We start from the raw sequence: 24,182 nt of genomic DNA, 5'->3' as shown, positions 1-24,182 counted from the left end.
GGGTAGGTATGATCCATCCTACCACCAGACAGTCATTGGGGTAGGTATGATCCATCCTACCACCAGACAGTCATTAGAGGAAGGTATGATCCATCCTACCACCAGACAGTCATTAAGGAAGGTATGATCCATCCTACCACCAGACAGTCATTGGGGTAGGTATGATCCATCCCACCACCAAACAGTCATTAAAGTAGGTATGATCCATCCTACCACCAGACAGTCATTAGAGTAGGTATCATCCATCCTACCACCAAACAGTCATTTAAGGAAGGTATGATCCATCCTACCACCAAACAGTCATTGGGTGTAGTGTATGTCCATCCTACCACCAGGTAGGCATTAGAGTAGGTATGATCCATCCTACCACCAGACAGTCATTAGAGTAGGTATGATCCATCCTGCCAAACAGTCATTAGAGTAGGTATGATCCATCCTACCACCAGACAGTCATTAAAGGTATGATCCATCCTACCACCAGGCAGTCATTGGGTAGGTATGATCCATCCTACCACCAAACAGTCATTAGAGTAGGTATGATCCATCCTACCACCAGACAGTCATTAAGGAAGGTATGATCCATCCTACCACCAGACAGTCATTAGAATAGGTATGATCCATCCTACCACCAGACAGTCATTAAGAGTAAGGTATGATCCATCCTACCACCAGACAGTCATTAAGGAAGGGTATGATCCATCCTACCAGACAGTCATTAAGGAAGGCATGATCCATTACCACAAGACCAGTCATTAGAGTAGGTATGATCCATCCTACCACCAAACAGTCATTGGGGTAGGTATGATCCATCCCTACTACCAGACAGTCATTAAGGAAGGTATGATCCATCCTACCACCAGACAGTCATTGGGGTAGGTATGATCCATCCTACCACCAGACAGTCATTAAGGAAGGTATGATCCATCCCACCCACCAGACAGTTATTGGGGTAGGTATGATCCATCCGACCACCAGACAGTCATTAGGGTAGGTATGATCCATCCTACCACCAGACAGTCATTAAGGAAGGTATGATCCATCCTACCACCAGACAGTCATTGGGGAGGTATGATCCATCCTACCACCAAACAGTCATTAGAGTAGGTATGATCCATCCTACCACCAGACAGTCATTAGGAAGGTATGATCCATCCTACCACCAGACAGTCATTGGGGTAGGTATGATCCATCCTACCACCAGGCAGGATTTAGAGTAGGTATGATCCATCCTACCACCAGACAGTCATTGGGGTAGGTATCATCCATCCTACCACCAGGCAGTCATTGGGGTAGGTATGATCCATCCTACCACCAAACAGTCATTAGAGTAGGTATGATCCATCCTACCACCAGACAGTCATTAAGGAAGGTATCATCCATCCTACCACCAGACAGTCATTGGGGTAGGTATGATCCATCCTACCACCAGGCAGTCATTGGGGTAGGTATCATCCATCCTACCACCAGACAGTCATTAGAGTAGGTATGATCCATCCTACCACCAAACAGTCATTGGGGTAGGTATGATCCATCCTACCACCAAACAGTCATTAGAGTAGGTATGATCCATCCTACCACCAGACAGTCATTGGGGTAGGTATCATTCAACCTACCACCAGACAGTCATTAGAGTAGGTATGATCCATCCTACCACCAAACAGTCATTAGGGTAGGTATGATCCATCCGACCACCAGACAGTCATTAGAGTAGGTATGATCCATCCTACCACCAGACAGTCATTAAGGAAAGTATGATCCATCCTACCACCAGACAGTCATTGGGTAGTAGGTATGATCCATCCTACCACCAAACAGTCATTAAAGTAGGTATGATCCATCCTACCACCAGACAGTCATTAGAGTAGGTATCATCCATCCTACCACCAAACAGTCATTAAGGAAGGTATGATCCATCCTACCACCAAACAACAGTCATTGGGGTAGGGTATGATCCATCCTACCACCGGGTGGCGTGGGTAGGCATGGCATCCTTAGAGTAGGTATGATCCATCCCTACCACCAGACAGTCATTTAGGTGGTATGATCCCATCCTACCACCAGACAGTCATTGGGGTAGGTATGATCCATCCTACCCACCAGTCAGTCATTCCTGCCACCAGAAGCAGTCGTGGGGTAGGTATGATCCATCCTACCACCAGACAGTCATTAAGGTAGGTATGATCCATACCATGTGAGTCGTTATGAAGGTGTGATCCATCCTACCACCAGACAGTCATTAGGTAGGTATGATCCATCCTACCACCAGACAGTCATTGGGGGTAGGTATGATCCATCCTACCACCAGGCAGTCATTAGGAAGGTGTGATCCATCCTACCACCAGACAGTCATTAGTAGGTATGATCCATCCTACCCACCAAACAGTCATTGGGGTAGGTATGATCCATCCTACCACCAGGCACAGTCATTAGAGTAGGTATGATCCATCCTACCACCAGACAGTCATTGGGTAGGTATCATCCATCCCACCAAACAGGCAGTCATTGGGGTAGGTATGATCCACTACCACCAGACAGTCATTAAGGTAGGTATGATCCATCCTACCACCAGACAGTCATTAAGGAAGGTATGATCCATCCTACCACCAGACAGTCATCATTGGGGTAGGTATGATCCATCCTACCACCAGGCAGTCATTAGAGTAGGTATGATCCATCCTACCACCAGACAGTCATTGGGGAAGGTATCATCCATCCCTGCCAGGCAGTCATTAGGTAGGTATGATCCATCCTACCACCAAACAGTCATTAGAGTAGGTATGATCCATCCCCACCACCAGTCATTAAGAAAGGTATGATCCATCCTACCACCAGACAGTCATTAGGGTAGGTATGATCCATCCTACCACCAGGCAGTCATTGGGGTGGTTATCATCCATCCTACCACCAGACAGTCATTGGGGTAGGTATGATCCATCCTACCACCAAGGCAGTCATTAGGGTGGAGTATGATCCATCCTACCAAACAGTCATTAGAGTGAGGTATGATCCATCCTAGGGTGTGAGTACCACCAAACAGTCATTGGAGTAGGTATCATCCATCCCTACCACCAGACAGTCATTAGAGTAGGTATGATCCATCCTACCACCAAACAGTCATTAGGGTAGGTATGATCCATCCTACCACCAGACAGTCATTAGAGTAGGTATCATCCATCCTACCACCAGACAGTCATTAAGGAAGGTATGATCCATCCGACTACCAGACAGTCATTAGGGTAGGTATGATCCATCCTACCACCAAACAGTCATTAAAGTAGGTATGATCCATCCTACCACCAGACAGTCATTAGAGTAGGTATGATCCATCCTGCCACCAAAGACAGTCATTAGAGTAGGTATGATCCATCCTACCACCAGACAGTCATTGGGGTGGGTGTCATCCATCCTACCACCAGGCAGTCATTGGGAGTAGGTATGATCCATCCTACCACCAAACAGTCATTAGAGAGGTATGATCCATCCTACCACCAGACAGTCATTAAGGTAGGTATGATCCATCCCTACCACCAGACAGTCATTAGGAAGGTATGATCCATCCTACCACCAGACAGTCATTAGAGTAGGTATGATCCATCCTACCACCAGACAGTCATTAGAGTAGGTATGATCCATCCCTACCACCAGACAGTCATTAAGAGTAGGTATGATCCATCCTACCACCAAACAGTCATTAGGGTAGGTATGATCCATCCTACCACCAGGCAGTCATTAGGTAGGTATGATCCACCCTACCACCAGACAGTCATTAAGGAAGGTATGATCCATCCTACCACCAGACAGTCATTAGAGTAGGTATGATCCATCCGACCCAGACAGTCATTAGGGTAGGTATGATCCATCCTACCACCAGACATTACATGAAGGTATGATCCATCCTACCACCAGGCAGTCATTGGGTTAGGTATGATCCATCCTACCCACCAAACAGTCATTAGAGTAGTTATGATCCATCCTACCACCAGACAGTCATTAAGGAAGGTATGATCCATCCTACCACCAGACAGTCATTGGGGTAGGTATGATCCATCCTACCACAAGGCAGTCATTAGAGTAGGTATGATCCATCCTACCACCAGACAGTCATTGGGGTAGGTATGATCCATCCCACCACCAAACAGTCATTTGGGTAGGTATGATCCATCCTACCACCAAACAGTCATTAGATTAGGTATGATCCATACCACCTAGACAGGCAGTCATTAAGAAGGTATCATCCATCCTACCACCAGACAGTCATTGGGGTAGGTATGATCCATCCTACCACCAGGCAGTCATTGGGGTAGGAATAATCCATCCTACCACCAGACAGTCATTAGAGTAGGTATGATCCATCCTACCACCAAACAGTCATTAAGGTAGGTATGATCCATCCTACCACCAAACAGTCATTAGAGTAGGTATGATCCATCCTACCACCAGACAGTCATTGGGGTAGGTATCATTCAACATACCACCAGACAGTCATTAGAGTAGGTATGATCCATCCTACCAAACAGTCATTAGGTAGGTATGATCCATCCGACCACCAGACAGTCATTAGAGTAGGTATGATCCATCCTACCACCAGACAGTCATTAAGGAAGGTATGATCCATCCTACCACCAGGAGTCATTGGGGTAGGGTATGATCCATCCTACCACCAAACAGTCATTAGCCAGTGGAGCAGATCCATCCTACCACCAGACAGTCATTAGAGTAAGGTATGATCCATCATCCCTACCACCAAACAGTCATTGGGGTAGGTATGATCCATCCTACCACTCAGGCAGGTCATCAGGGTAGGTATGATCCATCCTACCACCAGACAGTCATTAGAGTAGGTATGACATCACCAAACAGTCATTAGAGTAGGTATGATCCATCCTACCACCAGACAGTCATTGGGGTAGGTATGATCCATCCTACCACCAGACAGTCATTAAGGTAGGTATGATCCATCCTACCACCAGACAGTCATTAGAGGTAGGTATGATCCATCCTACCACCAGACAGTCATTAAGGTAGGTATGATCCATCCTACCACCAGACAGTCATTAGAGTAAGGTATGATCCATCCTACCACCAGACAGTCATTAGAGTAGGTATGATCCATCCTACCACCAGACAGTCATTGGGGTAGGTATGATCCATCCTACCACCAGGCAGGTCATTAGAGTAGGTATGATCCATCCTGCCACCAGACAGTCATTGGGAAGTATGATCCATCCTACCACCAGACAGTCATTGGGGTAGGTATGATCCATCCTACCACCAGGCAGTCATTGGAGGTAGGTATGATCCATCCTACCACCAGACAGTCATTGGAGTAGGTATCATCCATCCTACCACCAGACAGTCATTAGGGTAGGTATGATCCATCCTACCACCAAACAGTCATTAGGAAGGTATGATCCATCCTACCACCAGACAGTCATTAGGAAGGTATGATCCATCCTACCACCAGACAGTCATTAGGGGTAGGTATGATCCATCCTACCACCAGGCCATTAGAGTAGGTCATTAGGGTGGTATCATCCATCCCACCAGACAGTCATTGGGGTAGGTATCATCCATCCTGCCACCAGGCAGTCATTGGGGTAGGTGTGATCCATCCTACCACCAAACAGTCATTAGAGTAGGTATGATCCATCCTGCCACCAGACAGTCATTAAGGAAGGTATGATCCATCCTGCCACCAGACAGTCATTGGGGTTGGTATGATCCATCCTACCACCAGGCAGTCATTGGGGTAGGTATCATCCATCCTACCACCAGACAGTCATTAGGGGTAGGTATGATCCATCCTACCACCAAACAGTCATTAGAGTAGGTATGATCCATCCTACCACCAAACAGTCATTAGAGTAGGTATGATCCATCCTACCACCAGACAGTCATTGGGGTAGGTATCATTCAACCTCACCAGACAGTCATTAGAGTAGGTATGATCCATCCTACCACCAAACAGTCATTAGGGTAGGTATGATCCATCCTACCACCAGACAGTCATTAGAGTAGGTATGATCCATCCTACCACCAGACAGTCATTAAGGAAGGTATGATCCATCCTACCACCAGACAGTCATTAGGGTAGGTATGATCCATCCTACCACCAAACAGTCATTAAAGTAGGGTATGATCCATCCCTACCACCAGACAGTCATTAAGGTAGGTATGATCCATCCTACCACCAGACAGTCATTAAGGTAGGTATGATCCATCCTACCACCAGACAGTCATTAGAGTAGGTATGATCCATCCTACCACCAGACAGTCATTAAGGAAGGTATGATCCATCCTACCACCAGACAGTCATTAGAGTAGGTATGATCCATCCTACCACCAGACAGTCATTGGGGTAGGTATGATCCATCCTACCACCAGGCAGTCATTAGAGTAGGTATGATCCATCCTACCACCAGACAGTCATTAAGGAAGGTATGATCCATCCCACCACCAGACAGTCATTGGAGTAGGTATGATCCATCCGACCACCAGACAGTCATTAGAGTAGGTATGATCCATCCTACCACCAGACAGTCATTAAGGAAGGTATGATCCATCCTACCACCAGACAGTCATTGGGGTAGGTATGATCCATCCTACCACCAAACAGTCATTAGAGTAGGTATGATCCATCCTACCACCAGACAGTCATTAAGGAAGGTATGATCCATCCTACCACCAGACAGTCATTGGGGTAGGTATGATCCATCCTACCACCAGGCAGGCATTAGAGTAGGTATGATCCATCCTACCACCAGACAGTCATTGGGGTAGGTATCATCCATCCTACCACCAGGCAGTCATTGGGGTAGGTATGATCCATCCTACCACCAAACAGTCATTAGAGTAGGTATGATCCATCCTACCACCAGACAGTCATTAAGGAAGGTATGATCCATCCTACCACCAGACAGTCATTGGGGTAGGTATGATCCATCCTACCACCAGGCAGTCATTGGGGTAGGTATCATCCATCCTACCACCAGACAGTCATTAGAGTAGGTATGATCCATCCTACCACCAAACAGTCATTAGGGTAGGTATGATCCATCCTACCACCAAACAGTCATTAGAGTAGGTATGATCCATCCTACCACCAGACAGTCATTGGGGTAGGTATCATCCATCCTACCACCAGACAGTCATTAGAGTAGGTATGATCCATCCTACCACCAAACAGTCATTAGGGGTAGGTATGATCCATCCGACCACCAGACAGTCATTAGAGTAGGTATGATCCATCCTACCACCAGACAGTCATTAAGGAAGGTATGATCCATCCTACCACCAGACAGTCATTAGGGTAGGTATGATCCATCCTACCACCAGACAGTCATTAAGGAAGGTATGATCCATCCTACCACCAGACAGTCATTGGGGTAGGTATGATCCATCCTACCACCAAACAGTCATTAGAGTAGGTATGATCCATCCTACCACCAGACAGTCATTAAGGAAGGTATGATCCATCCTACCACCAGACAGTCATTAGAGTAGGTATGATCCATCCTACCACCAGACAGTCATTAAGGTAGGTATGATCCATCCTACCACCAGACAGTCATTAAGGAAGGTATGATCCATCCTACCACCAGACAGTCATTGGGGTAGGTATGATCCATCCTACCACCAGGCAGTCATTGGGGTAGGTATGATCCATCCTACCACCAGACAGTCATTAGGGTAGGTATGATCCATCCTACCACCAAACAGTCATTAGGGTAGGTATGATCCATCCTACCACCAAACAGTCATTAGAGTAGGTATGATCCATCCTACCACCAGACAGTCATTGGGGTAGGTATCATCCATCCTACCACCAGACAGTCATTAGAGTAGGTATGATCCATCCTACCACCAAACAGTCATTAGGGTAGGTATGATCCATCCTACCACCAGACAGTCATTAGAGTAGGTATGATCCATCCTACCACCAGACAGTCATTAAGGAAGGTATGATCCATCCTACCACCAGACAGTCATTAGGGTAGGTATGATCCATCCTACCACCAAACAGTCATTAAAAGTAGGTATGATCCATCCTACCACCAGACAGTCATTAAGGTAGGTATGATCCACCCTACCACCAGACAGTCATTAAGGAAGGTATGATCCATCCTACCACCAGACAGTCATTAGAGTAGGTATGATCCACCCTACCACCAGACAGTCATTAAGGAAGGTATGATCCATCCTACCACCAGACAGTCATTAGAGTAGGTATGATCCATCCTACCACCAAACAGTCATTGGGGTAGGTATGATCCATCCTACCACCAGGCAGGCATTAGAGTAGGTATGATCCATCCTACCACCAGACAGTCATTAAGGAAGGTATGATCCATCCTACCACCAGACAGTCATTGGGGTAGGTATGATCCATCCTACCACCAGACAGTCATTAGGGTAGGTATGATCCATCCTACCACCAGACAGTCATTAAGGAAGGTATGATCCATCCTACCACCAGACAGTCATTGGGGTAGGTATGATCCATCCTACCACCAAACAGTCATTAGAGTAGGTATGATCCATCCTACCACCAGACAGTCATTAAGGAAGGTATGATCCATCCTACCACCAGACAGTCATTGGGGTAGGTATGATCCATCCTACCACCAGGCAGGCATTAGAGTAGGTATGATCCATCCTACCACCAGACAGTCATTGGGGTAGGTATCATCCATCCTACCACCAGGCAGTCATTGGGGTAGGTATGATCCATCCTACCACCAAACAGTCATTAGATTAGGTATGATCCATCCTACCACCAGACAGTCATTAAGGAAGGTATCATCCATCCTACCACCAGACAGTCATTGGGGTAGGTATGATCCATCCTACCACCAGGCAGTCATTGGGGTAGGTATGATCCATCCTACCACCAGACAGTCATTAGAGTAGGTATGATCCATCCTACCACCAAACAGTCATTAGGGTAGGTATGATCCATCCTACCACCAAACAGTCATTAGAGTAGGTATGATCCATCCTACCACCAGACAGTCATTGGGGTAGGTATCATTCATCCTACCACCAGACAGTCATTAGAGTAGGTATGATCCATCCTACCACCAAACAGTCATTAGGGTAGGTATGATCCATCCGACCACCAGACAGTCATTAGAGTAGGTATGATCCATCCTACCACCAGACAGTCATTAAGGAAGGTATGATCCATCCTACCACCAGACAGTCATTGGGGTAGGTATGATCCATCCTACCACCAAACAGTCATTAAAGTAGGTATGATCCATCCTACCACCAGACAGTCATTAGAGTAGGTATCATCCATCCTACCACCAAACAGTCATTAAGGAAGGTATGATCCATCCTACCACCAGACAGTCATTGGGGTAGGTATGATCCATCCTACCACCAGGCAGGCATTAGAGTAGGTATGATCCATCCTACCACCAGACAGTCATTAGAGTAGGTATGATCCATCCTACCACCAAACAGTCATTAGAGTAGGTATGATCCATCCTACCACCAGACAGTCATTGGGGTAGGTGTCATCCATCCTACCACCAGTCATTGGGGTAGGTATGATCCATCCTACCACCAAACAGTCATTAGAGTAGGTATGATCCATCCTACCACCAGACAGTCATTAAGGTAGGTATGATCCACCCTACCACCAGACAGTCATTAAGGAAGGTATGATCCATCCTACCACCAGACAGTCATTAGGTAGGTATGATCCATCCTACCACCAGACAGTCATTGGGGTAGGTATGATCCATCCTACCACCAGGCAGGCATTAGAGTAGGTATGATCCATCCTACCACCAGACAGTCATTGGGGTAGGTATGATCCATCCTACCACCAGACAGTCATTGGGGTAGGTATGATCCATCCTACCACCAGGCAGGCATTAGAGTAGGTATGATCCATCCTACCACCAGACAGTCATTGGGGTAGGTATGATCCATCCTACCACCAGGCAGTCATTGGGGTAGGTATGATCCATCCTACCACCAGACAGTCATTAAGGAAGGTATGATCCATCCTACCACCAGACAGTCATTAAGGAAGGTATGATCCATCCTACCACCAGACAGTCATTGGGGTAGGTATGATCCATCCTACCAGGCAGGCATTAGAGTAGGTATGATCCATCCTACCACCAGACAGTCATTGGGGTAGGTATCATCCATCCTACCACCAGGCAGTCATTGGGGTAGGTATGATCCATCCTACCACCAAACAGTCATTAGAGTAGGTATGATCCATCCTACCACCAGACAGTCATTAAGGAAGGTATCATCCATCCTACCACCAGACAGTCATTGGGGTAGGTATGATCCATCCTACCACCAGGCAGTCATTGGGGTAGGTATCATCCATCCTACCACCAGACAGTCATTAGGGTAGGTATGATCCATCCTACCACCAAACAGTCATTAGGGTAGGTATGATCCATCCTACCACCAAACAGTCATTAGAGTAGGTATGATCCATCCTACCACCAGACAGTCATTAGGGTAGGTATCATCCATCCTACCACCAGACAGTCATTAGAGTAGGTATGATCCATCCTACCACCAAACAGTCATTAGGGTAGGTATGATCCATCCGACCACCAGACAGTCATTAGAGTAGGTATGATCCATCCTACCACCAGACAGTCATTAAGGAAGGTATGATCCATCCTACCACCATACAGTCATTAGGGTAGGTATGATCCATCCTACCACCAAACAGTCATTAGAGTAGGTATGATCCATCCTACCACCAGACAGTCATTAGAGTAGGTATGATCCATCCTACCACCAAACAGTCATTAGAGTAGGTATGATCCATCCTACCACCAGACAGTCATTGGGGTAGGTATCATCCATCCTACCACCAGACAGTCATTGGGGTAGGTATGATCCATCCTACCACCAAACAGTCATTAAGGAAGGTATCATCCATCCTACCACCAGACAGTCATTGGGGGTAGGTATGATCCATCCTACCACCAGGCAGTCCATCCATCCTACCACCAGACAGTCATTAGAGTAGGTATGATCCATCCTACCACCAAACAGTCATTAGGAGTAGGTATGATCCATCCTACCACCAAACAGTCATTAGAGTAGGTATGATCCATCCTACCACCAGACAGTCATTGGGGTAGGTATCATCCATCCTACCACCAGACAGTCATTAGAGTAGGTATGATCCATCCTACCACCAAACAGTCATTAGGTTAGGGTATGATCCATCCTACCACCAGACAGTCATTAGAGTAGGTATGATCCATCCTACCACCAGACAGTCATTAAGGAAGGTATGATCCATCCGACCACCACCAGTCATTAGGGTAGGTATGATCCATCCTACCACCAGACAGTCAGGAAGGTATGATCCATCCTACCACCAGACAGTCATTGGGTAGGTATGATCCATCCTACCACCAAACAGTCATTAGAGTAGGTATGATCCATCCTACCACCAGACAGTCATTAAGGAAGGTATGATCCATCCTACCACCAGACAGTCATTAGAGGAAGGTATGATCCATCCTACCACCAGACAGTCATTAGAGTAGGTATGATCCATCCTACCACCAGACAGTCATTAAGGAAGGTATGATCCATCCTACCACCAGACAGTCATTAGAGTAGGTATGATCCATCCTACCACCAAACAGTCATTGGGGTAGGCATGATCCATCCTACCACCAGGCAGGCATTAGAGTAGGTATGATCCATCCTACCACCAGACAGTCATTAGGGTAGGTATGATCCATCCCACCACCAGACAGTCATTGGGGTAGGTATGATCCATCCGACCACCAGACAGTCATTAGAGTAGGTATGATCCATCCTACCACCAGACAGTCATTAAGGAAGGTATGATCCATCCTACCACCAGACAGTCATTGGGGTAGGTATGATCCATCCTACCACCAAACAGTCATTAGAGTAGGTATGATCCATCCTACCACCAGACAGTCATTAAGGAAGGTATGATCCATCCTACCACCAGACAGTCATTGGGGTAGGTATGATCCATCCTACCACCAGGCAGGCATTAGAGTAGGTATGATCCATCCTACCACCAGACAGTCATTGGGGTAGGTATCATCCATCCTACCACCAGGCAGTCATTGGGGTAGGTATGATCCATCCTACCACCAAACAGTCATTAGAGTAGGTATGATCCATCCTACCACCAGACAGTCATTAAGGAAGGTATCATCCATCCTACCACCAGACAGTCATTGGGGTAGGTATGATCCATCCTACCACCAGGCAGTCATTGGGGTAGGTATCATCCATCCTACCACCAGACAGTCATTAGAGTAGGTATGATCCATCCTACCACCAAACAGTCATTAGGGTAGGTATGATCCATCCTACCACCAAACAGTCATTAGAGTAGGTATGATCCATCCTACCACCAGACAGTCATTGGGGTAGGTATCATTCAACCTACCACCAGACAGTCATTAGAGTAGGTATGATCCATCCTACCACCAAACAGTCATTAGGGTAGGTATGATCCATCCGACCACCAGACAGTCATTAGAGTAGGTATGATCCATCCTACCACCAGACAGTCATTAAGGAAGGTATGATCCATCCTACCACCAGACAGTCATTGGGGTAGGTATGATCCATCCTACCACCAAACAGTCATTAAAGTAGGTATGATCCATCCTACCACCAGACAGTCATTAGAGTAGGTATCATCCATCCTACCACCAAACAGTCATTAAGGAAGGTATGATCCATCCTACCACCAGACAGTCATTGGGGTAGGTATGATCCATCCTACCACCAGGCAGGCATTAGAGTAGGTATGATCCATCCTACCACCAGACAGTCATTAGAGTAGGTATGATCCATCCTACCACCAAACAGTCATTAGAGTAGGTATGATCCATCCTACCACCAGACAGTCATTGGGGTAGGTGTCATCCATCCTACCACCAGGCAGTCATTGGGGTAGGTATGATCCATCCTACCACCAAACAGTCATTAGAGTAGGTATGATCCATCCTACCACCAGACAGTCATTAAGGTAGGTATGATCCACCCTACCACCAGACAGTCATTAAGGAAGGTATGATCCATCCTACCACCAGACAGTCATTAGAGTAGGTATGATCCATCCTACCACCAAACAGTCATTGGGGTAGGTATGATCCATCCTACCACCAGGCAGGCATTAGAGTAGGTATGATCCATCCTACCACCAGACAGTCATTGGGGTAGGTATGATCCATCCTACCACCAGACAGTCATTGGGGTAGGTATGATCCATCCTACCACCAGGCAGGCATTAGAGTAGGTATGATCCATCCTACCACCAGACAGTCATTGGGGTAGGTATCATCCATCCTACCACCAGGCAGTCATTGGGGTAGGTATGATCCATCCTACCACCAGACAGTCATTAAGGAAGGTATGATCCATCCTACCACCAGACAGTCATTAAGGAAGGTATGATCCATCCTACCACCAGACAGTCATTGGGGTAGGTATGATCCATCCTACCACCAGGCAGGCATTAGAGTAGGTATGATCCATCCTACCACCAGACAGTCATTGGGGTAGGTATCATCCATCCTACCACCAGGCAGTCATTGGGGTAGGTATGATCCATCCTACCACCAAACAGTCATTAGAGTAGGTATGATCCATCCTACCACCACCAGACAGTCATTAAGGAAGGTATCATCCATCCTACCACCAGACAGTCATTGGGGTAGGTATGATCCATCCTACCACCAGGCAGTCATTGGGGTAGGTATCATCCATCCTACCACCAGACAGTCATTAGGGTAGGTATGATCCATCCTACCACCAAACAGTCATTAGGGTAGGTATGATCCATCCTACCACCAAACAGTCATTAGAGTAGGTATGATCCATCCTACCACCAGACAGTCATTGGGGTAGGTATCATCCATCCTACCACCAGACAGTCATTAGAGTAGGTATGATCCATCCTACCACCAAACAGTCATTAGGGTAGGTATGATCCATCCTACCACCAGACAGTCATTAGAGTAGGTATGATCCATCCTACCACCAGACAGTCATTAAGGAAGGTATGATCCATCCTACCACCAGACAGTCATTAGGGTAGGTATGATCCATCCTACCACCAAACAGTCATTAAAGTAGGTATGATCCATCCTACCACCAGACAGTCATTAGAGTAGGTATGATCCATCCTACCACCAAACAGTCATTAGGTAGGTATGATCCATCCTACCACCAGACAGTCATTGGGGTAGGTATGATCCATCCTACCACCAGACAGTCATTAGAGTAGGTATGATCCATCCTACCACCAAACAGTCATTAGAGTAGGTATGATCCATCCTACCACCAGACAGTCATTAGAGGAAGGTATGATCCATCCTACCACCAGACAGTCATTAGAGTAGGTATGATCCATCCTACCACCAGACAGTCATTAAGGAAGGTATGATCCATCCTACCACCAGACAGTCATTAGAGTAGGTATGATCCATCCTACCACCAGACAGTCATTGGGGTAGGTATGATCCATCCTACCACCAGGCAGTCATTAGAGTAGGTATGATCCATCCTACCACCAGACAGTCATTGGGGTAGGTATCATCCATCCTACCACCAGGCAGTCATTGGGGTAGGTATGATCCATCCTACCACCAAACAGTCATTAGAGTAGGTATGATCCATCCTACCACCAGACAGTCATTAGAGTAGGTATGATCCATCCTACCACCAAACAGTCATTAGGGTAGGTATGATCCATCCTACCACCAGACAGTCATTAGAGAAGGTATGATCCATCCTACCACCAGACAGTCATTAAGGAAGGTATGATCCATCCTACCACCAGACAGTCATTAGGGTAGGTATGATCCATCCTACCACCAACAGTCATTAGAGTAGGTATGATCCATCCTACCACCAGACAGTCATTAGAGTAGGTATGATCCATCCTACCACCAGACAGTCATTAGAGTAGGTATGATCCATCCTACCACCAGACAGTCATTAGAGTAGGTATGATCCATCCTACCACCAGACAGTCATTGGGGTAGGTATGATCCATCCTACCACCAAACAGTCATTAGAGTAGGTATGATCCATCCTACCACCAGACAGTCATTAGGGAAGGTATGATCCATCCTACCACCAAACAGTCATTAGAGTAGGTATGATCCATCCTACCACCAGACAGTCATTAAGGAAGGTATGATCCATCCTACCACCAGACAGTCATTAGAGTAGGTATGATCCATCCTACCACCAAACAGTCATTAGAGTAGGTATGATCCATCCTACCACCAGACAGTCATTAGAGTAGGTATGATCCATCCTACCACCAGACAGTCATTGGGGTAGGTATGATCCATCCTACCACCAGACAGTCATTGGAGTAGGTATGATCCATCCTACCACCAGACAGTCATTAGAGTAGGTATGATCCATCCTACCACCAGACAGTCATTAAGGAAGGTATGATCCATCCTACCACCAGACAGTCATTAGGTAGGTATGATCCATCCTACCACCAAACAGTCATTAGAGAAGGTATGATCCATCCTACCACCAGACAGTCATTAAGGAAGGTATGATCCATCCTACCACCAGACAGTCATTGGGGTAGGTATGATCCATCCTACCACCAGACAGTCATTAGAGTAGGTATGATCCATCCTACCACCAGACAGTCATTAGGGAAGGTATGATCCATCCTACCACCAGACAGTCATTAGGGTAGGTATGATCCATCCTACCACCAAACAGTCATTAGAGTAGGTATGATCCATCCTACCACCAGACAGTCATTAAGGAAGGTATGATCCATCCTACCACCAGACAGTCATTGGGTAGGTATGATCCATCCTACCACAGTCAGTCATTAGAGTAGGTATGATCCATCCTACCACCAGACAGTCATTAGAGTAGGTATGATCCATCCTACCACCAGACAGTCATTAGGGGTAGGTATGATCCATCCTACCACCAAACAGTCATTAGAGTAGGTATGATCCATCCTACCACCAGACAGTCATTAGGGTAGGTATGATCCATCCTACCACCAGACAGTCATTAGAGTAGGTATGATCCATCCTACCACCAGACAGTCATTAAGGTAGGTATGATCCATCCTACCACCAGACAGTCATTAGACAGTCACCAGACAGTCGTGGGTATGATCCATCCATCCCACCAAACAGTCATTAGAGTAGGTATGATCCATCCTACCACCACAGTCATTAAGAGTAGGTATGATCCATCCTACCACCAGAGTAGGTATGATCCATCCTACCACCAGACAGTCATTAGAGTAGGTATGATCCATCCTACCACCAGACAGTCATTAGAGTAGGTATGATCCATCCTACCACCAGGCAGTCATTAGAGTAGGTATGATGATCCACCCATTAGAGTAGGTATGATCCATCCTACCACCAGACAGTCATTAGGGTAGGTATGATCCATCCTACCACCAGACAGTCATTAGAGTAGGTATGATCCATCCTACCACCAGACAGTCATTAGAGTAGGTATGATCCATCCTACCACCAAACAGTCATTAGAGTAGGTATGATCCATCCTACCACCAGACAGTCATTAGAGTAGGTATGATCCATCCTACCACCAGACAGTCATTAGAGTAGGTATGATCCATCCTACCACCAGACAGTCATTAGAGTAGGTATGATCCATCCTACCACCAAACAGTCATTAGAGTAGGTATGATCCATCCTACCACCAGACAGTCATTAGAGTAGGTATGATCCATCCTACCACCAAACAGTCATTAGAGTAGGTATGATCCATCCTACCACCAAACAGTCATTAGAGTAGGTATGATCCATCCTACCACCAGACAGTCATTAGAGTAGGTATGATCCATCCTACCACCAAACAGTCATTAGAGGAAGGTATGATCCATCCTACCACCAGACAGTCATTAGGTAGGTATGATCCATCCTACCACCAAACAGTCATTAGAGTAGGTATGATCCATCCTACCACCAGACAGTCATTAGAGTAGGTATGATCCATCCATCCTACCACCAGACAGTCATTCCTACCACCAGACAGTCATTAGGTATGATCCATCCTACCACCAGACAGTCATTAGAGTAGGTATGATCCATCCTACCACCAGACAGTCATTATTAGGTAGGTATGATCCATCCTACCACCAAACAGTCATTAGAGTAGGTATGATCCATCCTACCACCAGACAGTCATTAGAGTAGGTATGATCCATCCTACCACCAGACAGTCATTAGAGTAGGTATGATCCATCCTACCACCAGACAGTCATTAGAGTAGGTATGATCCATCCTACCACCAAACAGTCATTAGAGTAGGTATGATCCATCCTACCACCAGACAGTCATTAGAGTAGGTATGATCCATCCTACCACCAAACAGTCATTAGAGTAGGTATGATCCATCCTACCACCAGACAGTCATTAGAGTAGGTATGATCCATCCTACCACCAAACAGTCATTAGAGTAGGTATGATCCATCCTACCACCAAACAGTCATTAGGGTAGGTATGATCCATCCTACCACCAAACAGTCATTAGAGTAGGTATGATCCATCCTACCACCAGACAGTCATTAAGGAAGGTATGATCCATCCTACCACCAGACAGTCATTGGGGAAGGTATGATCCATCCTACCACCAGACAGTCATTAGAGTAGGTATGATCCATCCTACCACCAGACAGTCATTAGAGTAGGTATGATCCATCCTACCACCAGACAGTCATTAGGGTAGGTATGATCCATCCTACCACCAAACAGTCATTAGAGTAGGTATGATCCATCCTACCACCAGACAGTCATTAGAGTAGGTATGATCCATCCTACCACCAGACAGTCATTAGAGTAGGTATGATCCATCCTACCACCAGACAGTCATTAGAGTAGGTATGATCCATCCTACCACCAAACAGTCATTAGAGTAGGTATGATCCATCCTACCACCAGACAGTCATTAGAGTAGGTATGATCCATCCTACCACCAAACAGTCATTAGAGTAGGTATGATCCATCCTACCACCAAACAGTCATTAGAGTAGGTATGATCCATCCTACCACCAGACAGTCATTGGGGTAGGTATGATCCATCCTACCACCAAACAGTCATTAGAGTAGGTATGATCCATCCTACCACCAGACAGTCATTAGAGTAGGTATGATCCATCCTACCACCAGACAGTCATTATTAGGTAGGTATGATCCATCCTACCACCAGACAGTCATTAGAGTAGGTATGATCCATCCTACCACCAAACAGTCATTAGAGTAGGTATGATCCATCCTACCACCAGACAGTCATTAGAGTAGGTATGATCCATCCTACCACCAGACAGTCATTAGAGAAGGTATGATCCATCCTACCACCAAACAGTCATTAGAGTAGGTATGATCCATCCTACCACCAGACAGTCATTAGAGTAGGTATGATCCATCCTACCACCAGACAGTCATTAGAGTAGGTATGATCCATCCTACCACCAGACAGTCATTAGAGTAGGTATGATCCATCCTACCACCAGACAGTCATTAGAGTAGGTATGATCCATCCTACCACCAAACAGTCATTAGAGTAGGTATGATCCATCCTACCACCAGACAGTCATTAGAGTAGGTATGATCCATCCTACCACCAAACAGTCATTAGAGTAAGGTATGATCCATCCTACCACCAGCAAGAACAGTCATTAGGTAGGTATGATCCATCCTACCACCAGACAGTCATTAGGTAGGTATGATCCATCCTACCACCAACAGTCATTAGAGTAGGTATGATCCATCCTACCACCAGACAGTCATTAGAGTAGGTATGATCCATCCTACCACCAGACAGTCATTAGGTAGGTATGATCCATCCTACCACCAGACAGTCATTAGAGTAGGTATGATCCATCCTACCACCAGACAGTCATTGGAGTAGGTATGATCCATCCTACCACCAGACAGTCATTAGAGTAGGTATGATCCATCCTACCACCAGACAGTCATTAAGGAAGGTATGATCCATCCTACCACCAGACAGTCATTAGAGTAGGTATGATCCATCCTACCACCAAACAGTCATTAGAGTAGGTATGATCCATCCTACCACCAGACAGTCATTAAGGAAGGTATGATCCATCCTACCACCAGACAGTCATTAGAGTAGGTATGATCCATCCTACCACCAGACAGTCATTAGAGGTGGAGGTATGATCCATCCTACCACCAGACAGTCATTAGAGTAGGTATGATCCATCCTACCACCAAACAGTCATTAGAGTAGGTATGATCCATCCTACCACCAAACAGTCATTAGAGTAGGTATGATCCATCCTACCACCAAACAGTCATTAGAGTAGGTATGATCCATCCTACCACCAGACAGTCATTAGAGAAGGTATGATCCATCCTACCACCAGACAGTCATTAGAGTAGGTATGATCCATCCTACCACCAGACAGTCATTAGAGTAGGTATGATCCATCCTACCACCAGACAGTCATTAGAGTAGGTATGATCCATCCTACCACCAAACAGTCATTAGAGTAGGTATGATCCATCCTACCACCAGACAGTCATTAAGGTAGGTATGATCCATCCTACCACCAAACAGTCATTAGAGTAGGTATGATCCATCCTACCACCAGACAGTCATTAAGGAAGGTATGATCCATCCTACCACCAAACAGTCATTAGGGTAGGTATGATCCATCCTACCACCAGACAGTCATTAGAGTAGGTATGATCCATCCTACCACCAGACAGTCATTAGAGTAGGTATGATCCATCCTACCACCAGACAGTCATTAGAGTAGGTATGATCCATCCTACCACCAAACAGTCATTAGAGTAGGTATGATCCATCCTACCACCAGACAGTCATTAGAGTAGGTATGATCCATCCTACCACCAAACAGTCATTAGAGTAGGTATGATCCATCCTACCACCAGACAGTCATTAAGGAAGGTATGATCCATCCTACCACCAGACAGTCATTAGAGAAGGTATGATCCATCCTACCACCAAACAGTCATTAGAGTAGGTATGATCCATCCTACCACCAGACAGTCATTAGAGTAGGTATGATCCATCCTACCACCAGACAGTCATTAGAGTAGGTATGATCCATCCTACCACCAGACAGTCATTAAGGAAGGTATGATCCATCCTACCACCAGACAGTCATTAAGGTAGGTATGATCCATCCTACCACCAGACAGTCATTAGAGTAGGTATGATCCATCCTACCACCAAACAGTCATTAGAGTAGGTATGATCCATCCTACCACCAGACAGTCATTAGAGTAGGTATGATCCATCCTACCACCAAACAGTCATTAGAGTAGGTATGATCCATCCTACCACCAGACAGTCATTAGAGTAGGTATGATCCATCCTACCACCAAACAGTCATTAGAGTAGGTATGATCCATCCTACCACCAAACAGTCATTAGAGTAGGTATGATCCATCCTACCACCAGACAGTCATTAGAGTAGGTATGATCCATCCTACCACCAGACAGTCATTAGAGTAGGTATGATCCATCCTACCACCAGACAGTCATTAGAGTAGGTATGATCCATCCTACCACCAGACAGTCATTAGAGTAGGTATGATCCATCCTACCACCAGACAGTCATTAGAGTAGGTATGATCCATCCTACCACCAAACAGTCATTAGAGTAGGTATGATCCATCCTACCACCAGACAGTCATTAGAGTAGGTATGATCCATCCTACCACCAGACAGTCATTAGAGTAGGTATGATCCATCCTACCACCAGACAGTCATTAGGAAGGTATGATCCATCCTACCACCAGACAGTCATTAGAGTAGGTATGATCCATCCTACCACCAGACAGTCATTAAGGAAGGTATGATCCATCCTACCACCAGACAGTCATTAGAGGAAGGTATGATCCATCCTACCACCAGACAGTCATTAGGAAGGTATGATCCATCCTACCACCAGACAGTCATTAGGAAGGTATGATCCATCCTACCACCAGACAGTCATTAGAGAAGGTATGATCCATCCTACCACCAGACAGTCATTAGGTAGGTATGATCCATCCTACCACCAGACAGGAAGGTATGATCCATCCTACCACCAGACAGTCATTAGGGTAGGTATGATCCATCCTACCACCAGACAGTCATTAGAGTAGGTATGATCCATCCTACCACCAGACAGTCATTAAGGAAGGTATGATCCATCCTACCACCAGACAGTCATTAGGGTAGGTATGATCCATCCTACCACCAGACAGTCATTAGAGTAGGTATGATCCATCCTACCACCAGACAGTCATTACAGGAAGTAGGTATGATCCATCCTACCACCAGACAGTCATTAGAGTAGGTATGATCCATCCTACCACCAGACAGTCATTAGAGTAGGTATGATCCATCCTACCACCAGACAGTCATTAGAGTAGGTATGATCCATCCTACCACCAGACAGTCATTAGGTAGGTGATCCATGATCCATCCTACCACCAGACAGTCATTAAGGTAGGTATGATCCATCCTACCACCAGACAGTCATTAGGAAGGTATGATCCATCCTACCACCAGACAGTCATTAGAGTAGGTATGATCCATCCTACCACCCAGACAGTCATTAGGGTAGGTATGATCCATCCTACCACCAAACAGTCATTAGAGTAGGTATGATCCATCCTACCACCAAACAGTCATTAGAGTAGGTATGATCCATCCTACCACCAGACAGTCATTAGAGTAGGTATGATCCATCCTATCCCACCACCAAACAGTCATTAGAGTAGGTATGATCCATCCTACCACCAGACAGTCATTAGAGTAGGTATGATCCATCCTACCACCAGACAGTCATTAGAGTAGGTATGATCCATCCTACCACCAGACAGTCATTAGAGGTAGGTATGATCCATCCTACCACCAGACAGTCATTAGAGTAGGTATGATCCATCCTACCACCAGACAGTCATTAGAGTAGGTATGATCCATCCTACCACCAAACAGTCATTAGAGTAGGTATGATCCATCCTACCACCAAACAGTCATTAGAGTAGGTATGATCCATCCTACCACCAGACAGTCATTAAGGAAGGTATGATCCATCCTACCACCAGACAGTCATTAAGGAAGGTATGATCCATCCTACCACCAGACAGTCATTAAGGAAGGTATGATCCATCCTACCACCAGACAGTCATTAAGGAAGGTATGATCCATCCTACCACCAGACAGTCATTAGGAAGGTATGATCCATCCTACCACCAGACAGTCATTAAGGAAGGTATGATCCATCCTACCACCAGACAGTCATTAGAGTAGGTATGATCCATCCTACCACCAGACAGTCATTAGAGGTAGGTATGATCCATCCTACCACCAGACAGTCATTAGAGTAGGTATGATCCATCCTACCACCAGACAGTCATTAAGGAAGGTATGATCCATCCTACCACCAGACAGTCATTAGAGAAGGTATGATCCATCCTACCACCAGACAGTCATTAGAGTAGGTATGATCCATCCTACCACCAAACAGTCATTAGAGTAGGTATGATCCATCCTACCACCAAACAGTCATTAGAGTAGGTATGATCCATCCTACCACCAGACAGTCATTAGGGTAGGTATGATCCATCCTACCACCAAACAGTCATTAGAGTAGGTATGATCCATCCTACCACCAGACAGTCATTAGAGTAGGTATGATCCATCCTACCACCAGACAGTCATTAGAGTAGGTATGATCCATCCTACCACCAAACAGTCATTAGAGTAGGTATGATCCATCCTACCACCAGACAGTCATTAGAGTAGGTATGATCCATCCTACCACCAACAGTCATTAGAGTAGGTATGATCCATCCTACCACCAGACAGTCATTAGAGTAGGTATGATCCATCCTACCACCAGACAGTCATTAGAGTAGGTATGATCCATCCTACCACCAGACAGTCATTAGAGTAGGTATGATCCATCCTACCACCAGACAGTCATTAAGGAAGGTATGATCCATCCTACCACCAGACAGTCATTAGAGTAGGTATGATCCATCCTACCACCAGACAGTCATTAAGGAAGGTATGATCCATCCTACCACCAGACAGTCATTAAGGAAGGTATGATCCATCCTACCACCAGACAGTCATTAAGGAAGGTATGATCCATCCTACCACCAGACAGTCATTAGAGAAGGTATGATCCATCCTACCACCAGACAGTCATTAAGGAAGGTATGATCCATCCTACCACCAGACAGTCATTAAGGAAGGTATGATCCATCCTACCACCAGACAGTCATTAGAGTAGGTAGGTATGATCCATCCTACCACCAGACAGTCATTAGGAAGGTATGATCCATCCTACCACCAGACAGTCATTAAGGAAGGTATGATCCATCCTACCACCAGACAGTCATTAAGGAAGGTATGATCCATCCTACCACCAGACAGTCATTAAGGTAGGTATGATCCATCCTACCACCAGACAGTCATTAGAGTAGGTATGATCCATCCTACCACCAGACAGTCATTAGAGTAGGTATGATCCATCCTACCACCAAACAGTCATTAGAGTAGGTATGATCCATCCTACCACCAAACAGTCATTAGAGTAGGTATGATCCATCCTACCACCAGACAGTCATTAAGGAAGGTATGATCCATCCTACCACCAAACAGTCATTAGGGTAGGTATGATCCATCCTACCACCAGGCAGTCATTAAGGAAGGTATGATCCATCCTACCACCAGACAGTCATTAAGGAAGGTATGATCCATCCTACCACCAGACAGTCATTGGGGTAGGTATGATCCATCCTACCACCAAACAGTCATTAGGGTAGGTATGATCCATCCTACCACCAGGCAGTCATTAAGGAAGGTATGATCCATCCTACCACCAGGCAGTCATTAGGGTAGGTATGATCCATCCTACCACCAGACAGTCATTAGAGTAGGTATGATCCATCCTACCACCAGACAGTCATTAAGGAAGGTATGATCCATCCTACCACCAGACAGTCATTAAGGAAGGTATGATCCATCCTACCACCAGACAGTCATTAAGGTAGGTATGATCCATCCTACCACCAGACAGTCATTAGAGTAGGTATGATCCATCCTACCACCAGACAGTCATTAGAGTAGGTATGATCCATCCTACCACCAGACAGTCATTA

General features: G+C 45.9%; 1 protein-coding gene across 1 annotated transcript in view; it reads left to right on the top strand.

Moving 5' to 3' along the window:
* Positions 1-24,182, top strand: part of LOC124271152 — a 53,016-nt gene that overhangs the window by 10,087 nt on the left and 18,747 nt on the right. The gene's annotated exons all lie outside the window — the stretch shown is intronic.

The sequence above is a fragment of the Haliotis rubra genome, unplaced genomic scaffold (assembly GCF_003918875.1).
Source record: "Haliotis rubra isolate DU_JTF1 unplaced genomic scaffold, ASM391887v1 Scf158, whole genome shotgun sequence".
NCBI classification, from domain to species: Eukaryota; Metazoa; Mollusca; class Gastropoda; order Lepetellida; family Haliotidae; genus Haliotis; species Haliotis rubra.
Note: the sequence above shows the minus strand (reverse complement) of the source record. Positions and strands in the feature narration are given on the sequence as shown.